A 10,217-nucleotide genomic window follows, 5' to 3' on the forward strand; every position below is an offset into this window, starting at 1 on the left:
CTTTCCATCAGCAAAGCAGAACACAAACTGACTCGTGCTGTCCGCCTTTGTATTCGTTCAATCTGGCGGGAGACCTTTGCTACATAAAATTCCAAACCTGATTTCCTGTCATGTCTAAATTTTCAACTTAGCATTAAATGCATACAATTGCCCCATATTTCTTTCCCCTCCTTTTGCACCAAAACTTGACATTTAATTCTATGAGACTCTCTGTCTTTTACATGCCCCATCTCTCTATCGACATGGCATCAGCATTCAAATGGATTCATTGTGGCTAGAATTACACGTGATCTTGAGCCAATTACTTGAACTTTCACTCCTCCCCCTCTTCAGCTCTTGGGGCATTCACACACACACACACACACACACGCAGACATGCACAACGAGCTGAATAATAACTTAATCCATCAGCCGTTTTGCTTGTGAGTTTTATCTACAGATGACCCTTGCAGATTTTTGTTTTGCAAGTACACAACACATACACACACGCACAATGCGGATCATTCCGAAATACATAGGTGATATTTTATTTCCGTGGGAGCGTTCCATCTCTGCCACCATAATCCATCACCAGGCCTTGAATATGCAGATGGTTGTGATAAATTTCCTGGATGAAAGCATAACATATTCAAACATAGCCCTTTATTTAAATTCACATTCATTTATATTCAAATCACTGCTCCAATGCTGGCCTTGCTCCTTTATTACTGCATGCGCTCATGCAGATCGGTGGTCACAGGGCACAGCGATTGGCTGAATTTATTGTCCTTCATCCCTGATACATGCCACAAAGAATCCCACAGACACTTTAGATCACACACACACACACATCCAGTCACATGCTAAAACTCTGCACCTCACCACGTGCTAGCATCAGTCCATGAAAGTGGTAAAGACAGCACTGGCACTCTGGCATTGTTCATTCAGTGGAGTGCATGTGTCTGCGGGGGTTGAAGTCGGGGGAAGGAAGAAAAGATGAAGCAAAAGAAAAAATGTCCCTTTGGCTCATTTGTCGACATTCAAAGGCCAGTCACACCAACACAAAACCTTTTAGAGCCGAGTGTTGCTTCATCTATGTCTTCAACATACTGAATACACAGAATGACTTACTGACTGTCAGCGGATGCAAATCAGTGCTGCCTACTGTATGTTGGTCAGCGTGCCAGCGATCTTGTGCCAAGTTAATCTGTGAAGAGAGGGACATTTTTAAACAGAGCGATTGCAGGCAGACTCACAGAGAGATGGAGGGAGACCAAAACTCTGCCTTGCAAAGTAAATATGCACAGAGGAAATGCTGAGGGAAATGATTTCAGATTTAACTCTGAGTGAAGTGGAGCCTTATTATAAGTCATGACAAAGCTGAGCTGAGAGTAGGCTAATTACTAATATTACACCTAATAATTCCTTCTGCTAGGTCTGAGAACATTTGCCGACATTTGCATTCATACAGCCCCTCCGGAAGATTACACGTTCTGTCTCTAGTTTATAATCCAACAGAGGGTCAAAGTCATCAAGTCAAATGCTATGAACCCTTGACAATGGGACAATTGTGATTCTTACAGAAGAAGGAAAGCCACTTATAGGGACATGAGATCTTGATGTTAGGGTTTGGTGGTGTGCCAGTCAGTACAGTAAACATCTTGTGTTTGGTAGGGTCTGTAACTAAAAGCATAGTTTAGGTTCTCCACTGGGCCATTATGCAACGAGGGGCACGCAGGCTGACCCGAGAGCTATTGTCATGGACAGAGCCACTGCAAGGTCTTTTGTTAATGCTGTGCAAACCCCTTGCAGAGAGAGAGAGAGAGAGAGAGAGAGAGAGAGAGAGAGAGAGAGAGAGAGAGAGAGAGAGAGAGAGAGAGAGAGAGAGAGAATGTATGTACCTGCAGTTCAAAGCGTGAATGACAAAGAGGAGAATGATGTGATGGGAGGGGAAAGAGTGAGATGAGAGGAGGAACCAGAGACAGAGAGAAGCTGAAAGAAGCCACTGAGAGCTCATATCGTGATAGAAAAGGATTTCATCACATTACATGACACACACACACACACAAACACACACACACACACACACACACACACACACACACACACACACACACACACACACACTGCCCCAACCCCCAAGCCCCATGCCAGTCTGAGAAGAACAAAATGGAGTGTGAGTGTGTGTCTGTGTCTGTGTCTGTGTCTGTGTCTGTGTGTGTGTGCGTGCGTGTGTACAGAATGTTCTCGTGCATGGGGGGGAAGGGGTGTGTGTGTCAATTGTCCTGGCATGCTGCCAGTCTCTTGGTCTCTCATTACCAGTGTGTGTATCAGAGTGTGCGGCGATGTACGTGTGTGTTTGAGTGAGCAATGAGGGCCTACCAGCGTGACGGGCGTTACCATGGCAACATCAGAGAAAGTTCCAGATGCAGTGCATCATATTTCTACAGTATGGTGCATAAGGATACACACACGCAGGCATACACACATGCACACGCCAATTGCGCACACGCCAAACGCGCACACGCACACACACACACACGCACACACACACACACATACACGCACGCGCACGCACACGCACACACACGCACATGCACAAACAAACACACACACACAAGCAGGTTGCGAATTGGAACGTGAAAGATCCTCAATTGGCAACAAACCTTTGGTTAGCCATGCAGATTAGTTTTATCGTGATGGATCAACTCTCATTTAAACACTCATTCTTCCTTTTATTCTCCTCCATTCTAAGATGGATAACTTGGCTGCCTGGATCTATCATCCTTGACACACACAAGCATGCGCACGCACACACGCACGCACGCGCACGCACACACACAGAGAGAGTTCTACCGCTTTCCTTTTTTTTTTATCTAGATAACATGTCAAAATGTGTTTTTATTTCTATTTTTACCCTTATTTCTCATCTTTCTTTATATCCTGCTTATATCCTGCATCAATTAATAATAATAATAATAATAATAATAATATTTACTCCTCCCTTTAATCTTTTCTTTCCTCATTCATCCCTTTTCTCAACCATTTATTATTATCTGCAGTACCTCTCTGTTTCTCACTCTCCTGTCTGCCACAAAGCAAATCCAGTAAAACCTCCCACTATTAAGTCTTGAAGTTTGGAGAACGCAGTGTGTCAGAAAGGGTTAGGGAAGCCAGGGTTGGCATTAAAGTGATCCCTCACTCTGCTGCCTTTGCTTGTTTTTAATGAGCCAACAAGTTTGCATATTGCCGTCCCCCATGAGTGATGTAGGTCCAGGATCAGAGATGAGATGCGTAACGTAAATGCGTCTGCACCTGTCACACCATGCAAACTCTCCCTCTTACACAGACGTCAACCCATGTGTGAATACCTTGGAACAGCAATGCTCACCAGCAACAGCGAGATGGAGTAAAGGTGCAACATTCCCACCTTGAACTTGTTTATGCAAGTGTGTGTGTGTGTTTGTATGTGTGTGTGTGTGTGTGTATGTGTATGTGTGTGTGTGTGCATAGAGTTTCGGTCCACATTATTTATTCATAACAGCATCAAGTTACCTTCTGAACAAACACACACACAGTAGAGTGAGCTTTTGACATCTTTGCTGGGAGGAACATTTTCATATATACATATATATATATATATATATATATATATATATATATGACTTGCAGATGAAGAGGAGATATAAGATAATGCATCCACTCTGTGCATTTAATTCCAATCAGTTTCATACCTCTCAAGAATGTGACTCAATTGTTTTTTAGATATTTCCCCAAGGAGGACGAGAAGCAGACCGTGTAAGCCACGGGCAGCTGATCGTGGCAGGAAAGTGTCACGCAGTCAAACTCAACGTTGAAGCAAAGGAGGAGCATGAGCAGGTCAAAATATAAAGAAGAAAATACATGGGACTTGTGACACCAATCCGAATCTGAGAGACATCTACTTTAAGAATTGACTCTTCACCTGCCCAGTATGTACCAACCCCTTGATAGGTGCAACTGTAACAGGATAGTCAATGGTCACTTCACCTGTCAGTGTGTGTGTGTGTGTGTGTGTGTGTGTGTGTGTGGCAGAGAGAGAGGGAGAGAGAGAGAGAGAGAGAAAAGGAAAGAGAATGTGTGTGCTCCCCTCCCCACCACTGCTGGCTTCTGGCCCGGTGCCAAATGGCAATTGGTTCTCAATCTACCAGGAACAAAAGAGCAGCGAGGACAGTCTGAGTGTGAGAGAGAGTGTGAGCATGCGAGCAAGAGAGAGAAAAATAGAGAGACAGAGGAGTAGACATAGATTTAAAGAAGTGAAATGGAGAGAGAGAGAGAGAGAGAGACAGAGACTTGGGGAAGGGGCTCAACAACTTTCACATCTCAGTGAGCACAGGGGACAGAGTGATAATGAGTGGAGATTAAAAACGGAGAAGAGAGAAATGAAAACATGGGGGAGGGAAGGTGAGATGAAGGTGATGGTATGTTCAAGTTTGTTGAGTTTACAACAAAGCTACTAAATAAGAGTCGTATATTTTCATTCACATCAGAAATGCATGCTGTGATATTAGAAGGGCTGTTTCAACTCCATATTTGAGATAATGACACCCTTAACATGTATTATTTATTTTTCTTCCAGAGCATGGATCTTTTCTATTTCAAGGATCTGCACATGTGAAGAGTCATCAACAGACAGATGAACATTGTAGCAGGGTCCATGTCAGAATGGGCCCTTTTCTAACCTACAGCTGCACTAATCACAATTATTGTAACAACAGTGGATCAAATGTATAATGTGAAAGGAGCCACTTGTAGTTAAGAACCCACAAAAACAATACAATCCAACTCTGCAGCCACACTTCAGCTCTGCTGAGCGTTGTAGCCTCTTTTAGCTCATTCTTTTGATTCCCCTGTTTTGATTCAGTCTTACAACTCGCGCACATGCCTCACCAAGCAGCCATTTTAAACGAATGCATAAATAAACACATATCAAACCTACTACTTGCTTTCATGAGGTCAAACAGACAACAAAGAAAGGATCTAGAAACACACAACACAATTAACTGGAACACTTTGCAGTGCAATATTAATTACTTTCATTACTGTTGTTCTTGTATATCAACTTTATGGGGTCATAAAAAAAAATAGTGTTGTGGTTAAAGCTTGTTGCAGTGCCCAGAGGTGGATAAAACCTTCCTTTTAAATGAATATCCATTCCATACTGGCCTAATTTTTGCGTTTTATTGCTAGGACAGAAGTTACTTTTTATTTCAGATTTTTAATTTCTAATTTTATTTACTTATACTTAAATTAAGTGTGTTTTCCTTTTTACAACTGCTGCAATTTGACTACAGCTATTTAAAACACACACACACACACACACACACACACACACACACACACTCACACACACACACACACATTTCCTTTCCCCCCTCTACATCTCAATATCAATGGCAGCAGGACAATAAACTAGCTGGTTCACACCAGCATCCTGGCTGGCAGACACACACACACACACAAATGCGCAGACACACAGACACACAGACACACGGACACACACATACTTGCAGAGCCTCTTTCTCCTACGTTCTCATTCTATTCTTTCTTTTAAGGGGCTCACTCACACACACACTCTCTCTCTCTCTCACACACACACACACACACACACACACACACAAATTAGCGTAGAGACAGTGGATACCCTTTGAACGCGCTCTATATACTGCATTCAGGCAATGCTAACATTTTAAATATAGTAATAATGCCATTTCATTATGACATCATTCATACCATATAATAATACCAACAATATCCTGATCCAAATGAGCTTTAGATTGTCTCTCTAGTCCTAGAAATGTGTTTTTCAGACCATATTTTTGTTGACCTTGACTTTTCCCCAACTGGCTCCTCATTTAATCCCTCACCCTCCTGTTCAACCGCTGCCTACAGACTGTCCGATTTCAGTCACCAGCTTGTGAAGTCTACTGGGGTCCCCAGCATTGATGCGGCCTCCACAGCACACGACAGTGAAGAACATGCACAGGTTACCACAGACTGGTAGAACATCTGCAGTTGTCTGCTGCACACTGGTTGAGTGACTCCCTGGATCCTCTGCATCTTTCGTGCCAGCACCAAATCGCTGTGGATGGCACCATCATCTACCATCTACCTACAGATTTTTTTTTTTTGCCTCGCAGTAAGATCATGATTACAGACAACCGCACCAAAAGCGCATAAACAATAAGCTAGGCTGGACGATCAAGACCGAAGCAGACTGTTTCTTAAGGTGGTGCAGAAAAGATGTCCTCAGCCTGTGTTGGTTGTAAGACCATCTCCACTGGCAGGGAGCGAGTAGAGCCGTGGCACCTCCTATATTGTCCACAATAGTACAGAGGGGGCTGGATGCAAGGAGAGGGGAGGGCAGCAGCTGAGGCATGGTTTTGGGCTGGGCAACAGCAGCTGTGGTGCTGGGGATGAGTGAAAACTCATGGACAAAAAGGGTTTGCCCATTAGCACCATCCGGGCTGCCAAAGCCGGACCAGCACCTCCTTGGTGTTGTTCTTTTGTAGCTTGCCCTCAACATCCTCTATGTGGTCCATTGACAACTTCACTTCTTTTCTTGCACGATAGCCCAAAAAGTCAATGATTTTTTTTGGCAACACCCATGCAGACGACTGTATGCAAATGCAACATTGAAAAACTATAGTGGCTCACATACTGTCTCATGTGCAAGTTTCTGCAGGTGTCTTCAGGGTTGATGTTCATAGTACACTGAAATAAACGGAAAACCAACAGAAAAACCAACATGCAAGAGTGCCATCTGCATACTGCATACACATCGACTGTAAAATCTCTTCAGAAGTGACACAGTGGACCTTGCATTGTACGTCTGTGTGTGTGTGTGTGTGTGTGTGTGTGTGTGAGCAGAGGAGAGGAGAGGATGGGGGATTTAAATCTGTTCTTAAACTCAATAGGGAAACACTAGCCCTTGGCAGAGACACACATATGCACACGCACACACACACACACACACACACACACAGTCTGAGTATCCTGAGACGCTCATTGTTATTCTGCACACAGCCGTGATCACAGACATGGCCAGGCAGGAGAGCAGACACACACACACACACACACACACACACACACACAGTGAGGCACATGTTGTCATGACACATAACAAATGCTAAATACCATTCAAGATTAAGAAATACTAAAGCGGCCCTAATTTGCATAGACACAATTGCAACCGACACACACATACACACACACACGCACGCACGCACACACGCACACATGCACACAAACACACAAACACACACACACACACACACACACATTCCATCACTGCCAGTGAAACATTTGCCACTGACAGACTCTTTCTTTCAAAGCAAGCTTTCATCCTGGGACTCCATGAAACAAAAAGAGAGGAAAGAGACTGACTGGCCAGTAAATAAAAAAAATCAATCAATCAATACATACATACAAATAATTTATAACTCTAAAATTACTCTGGGAATCATTGGGGCTGTCTCTTTTTCAGTTTTACTATAACAATTCACTTGACAAAACATTAATATAACTGTGACTTTGGTTTTACCACAACTTTCCACTAGAGGCTGTTAACCGTATAGAAACAAAGGCTTTTCCTTTTCTTCACTGACACTGAAAGGAAAGTGACGCAGCAGCAGAATGAAACCCACAGTGCCACGTGTGCTGTCAGTGAGGCTCATAATCTGTTGTAACTGTTTACTGCAGTTTGTGTGCGTGTCACTGTGCCAGAATCGTTGAGCAAGGCCCAGAATTCCCGGCTGCTCAGGACTGTTTCGCTGTAGCTGACCTCTGACCCTCCCACGCACATTGGTCAGCGCTCATCTGCCTTTCACCATCAGCCACCCGCTCATACATACCTAGAAAAAGTCCAGCCAACAACTACCTACATCAAATCTGTCACCTGGCAGTTCAAACCCACATTCAGACCCCCAGTCCAATGGAAGAGTCTAACACTGCACTGTCAGAGACATGCTGCTCTACATGTTCCACCTGTTGTTTAGGTACTGTACAGAATAACAGATTATTTTATGTTGTCACAGATTATATATTATAAATCAGATTATACCATGAGGTCATATTTTCACATATGGATGTAACATTGCCACACAGATTGTCATACTTCTACTACACAACATTTCAGAGGGAAATATTGTATATTTACTGGCTTACTTTTACTTAAGTTTTTATATACTGCAGTATTGCCAATTTTACTTCAGTAAAGGATGCTTCCTCCACCACTTGCACTCAGAGGATCAAAGTAATGATTTTGCATGTTTCTGCCCATTTGTTTTCAATATACCTCTTTCTCCTGGTTTGTAATTATCTCACATTTAATATATCTGACAGAAGATGCACTATTTTGTGAAATAATGCGTCCGAGGGCATTGGCTACTGTCAGAATTCTTCTTGCCGGTTCATTTAAAGATGCTGCAACATCCAAGCTCACAGAGAGCAGTGCATTGATTATGATGTCACAAAATCAAAACAAGCAAACTGCGAAAATTCTAATGGAGATCTGGTTGAAGTGACCTTGAATGCACCAACTTGGATTCATTTCTAAACAGTCCCTAAACGCAGAATCCTGCACTGTGATAGACTGAATTCTCCATATATTATTTATCTCATGCTCTGCCTTCTCTATGGCTGGCTGGACATTGCATGTTTGTTTTTTCCACTGCATTTCTTCTTTTTTTAAAAATTTTCTCTCAAAACAATTTGAATGTATTGAATGCATTCATGAAATTATGCATTCATGAAATTATAAATTAAGACTTCAATATCTCACAGGACTGACTGGCAGCGGCTCCTTTTCTTAATTACCACATGGATGTAATGCCACAAACAAAGTGTTTGCAGCTGCCACCGGCCCCAAACAAGCCAATCTGCATACACCAACACAAGCACGGCACACAGCTCGGTCTCCATCAGGCAGCACTGGCACAGTGCCCTGAGACGTCGGCACACATCACAGGCACAAAGGAGGGAAGGAAACCCAGACGAAAGCAAGACAGAAACAAAACAAAAAAAAGAAGAAGAAGAAAGAGGCTAAAATAAGCATGCGGGATGACACAAAGTGCAGCGGATGAGCGGGACGACAGAGAAATAAAGCAGGCTGAAGGATGAATCTGACAAAAGCGTACCTCGTTCCTGATCCTCACGACACAGGGGGAGCAGGAGGGATGTTGCTCTTGATTGCTACAGGGTCCACTTGTCTGTCTGTCCTTCTGCCCGCCAGGATCTTTGTCTGTGTGTCTGGGCATCTGTCTGCCATCTGTACCTTACTGTCTGTCTCATAATTTCTAATGCGCCTTTTTTCCCCCCCTGTTGTCTTACATATCTGAATCTGCAGTTTACTTCACTGCAATTTATATGACTACGCATCTTTTTGTTCGCATTGGTCTGTGTATGTTTATTCCTCACATTTTTGCCACATACAGATATAGTCTATCTGTCTGTTTGTTTGCCTCCAGGGTTCTTCATTTACAGACATACACAAACACACACTAAGGCACATGGGAGAAAGAGGACAACCATCACAGATTTAACAGCAAAAAAAGCAGTCAGGAGCTTCAGAGCAACAAAAAAAAAAAGAAGTGCAGAGGAAACACAGACACCGAGCGACACAGGGGCGCGGCGGGATGCTGGGAAGCCCATGAAGTTAATCGGCCATTTTGGAGGACAAGCAGAAGTGCACAACAAACCTCTGGGAGGTGATACCTCTCCTCATTAAAGCGCCAGAGATGCCCGTCTGTCCATGTACCTCTCCGTCAAAGGTCTGGACCCGAGCAAAGCCGGGCATCCCACACCTGCCAGCTTTCCCCTGTTCAATCCCAGCATGCCTTGGCATCGGGTGATTGCAGTCCCAGCGACAAAACAGAGAACAGACAGAGACAGCGAGGCTGGATCTCTGCCATGTCTTCCTTGTAGGGAGTTAATGAAGCAAGAAAAGCTTGGATACACTTCAGGCATCCTCACACGCACGCACACACTGGGCACAAGAAGCCAGCACAGACATCGGATCATATTGAACAAATCTTTCATATTTATTCCAACATGTTCCCACCTCCTGCACAAACTAAACCTTCCCAACAAGTGGAGCAACCACAACCAGCCAGAGAACGGACTGTGTGACAACGTCTTTGTTCCAATGCTTGTTTGACGGCTTTGATGTTTTAGTGCTTTGTGAAGTAAAGCAGGATCAA

At 43.6% G+C, this 10,217-nt stretch overlaps 1 long non-coding RNA gene across 1 annotated transcript; it reads right to left on the reverse strand.

Annotated features, from left to right (window-relative positions):
* Nucleotides 1–414: 414 nt before the first annotated feature.
* LOC118288384 lies at nucleotides 415–9,869 on the reverse strand. Its single transcript, XR_004785861.2, has 2 exons — nucleotides 9,156–9,869; nucleotides 415–1,186 (listed from the first exon to the last, which is right to left on the reverse strand). It is a non-coding gene; the product is annotated as an uncharacterized LOC118288384 (long non-coding RNA).
* Between the last annotated feature and the right edge of the window lie 348 nt (nucleotides 9,870–10,217).

The sequence above is a fragment of the Scophthalmus maximus genome, chromosome 17 (genome assembly GCF_022379125.1).
Source record: "Scophthalmus maximus strain ysfricsl-2021 chromosome 17, ASM2237912v1, whole genome shotgun sequence".
NCBI classification, from domain to species: Eukaryota; Metazoa; Chordata; class Actinopteri; order Pleuronectiformes; family Scophthalmidae; genus Scophthalmus; species Scophthalmus maximus.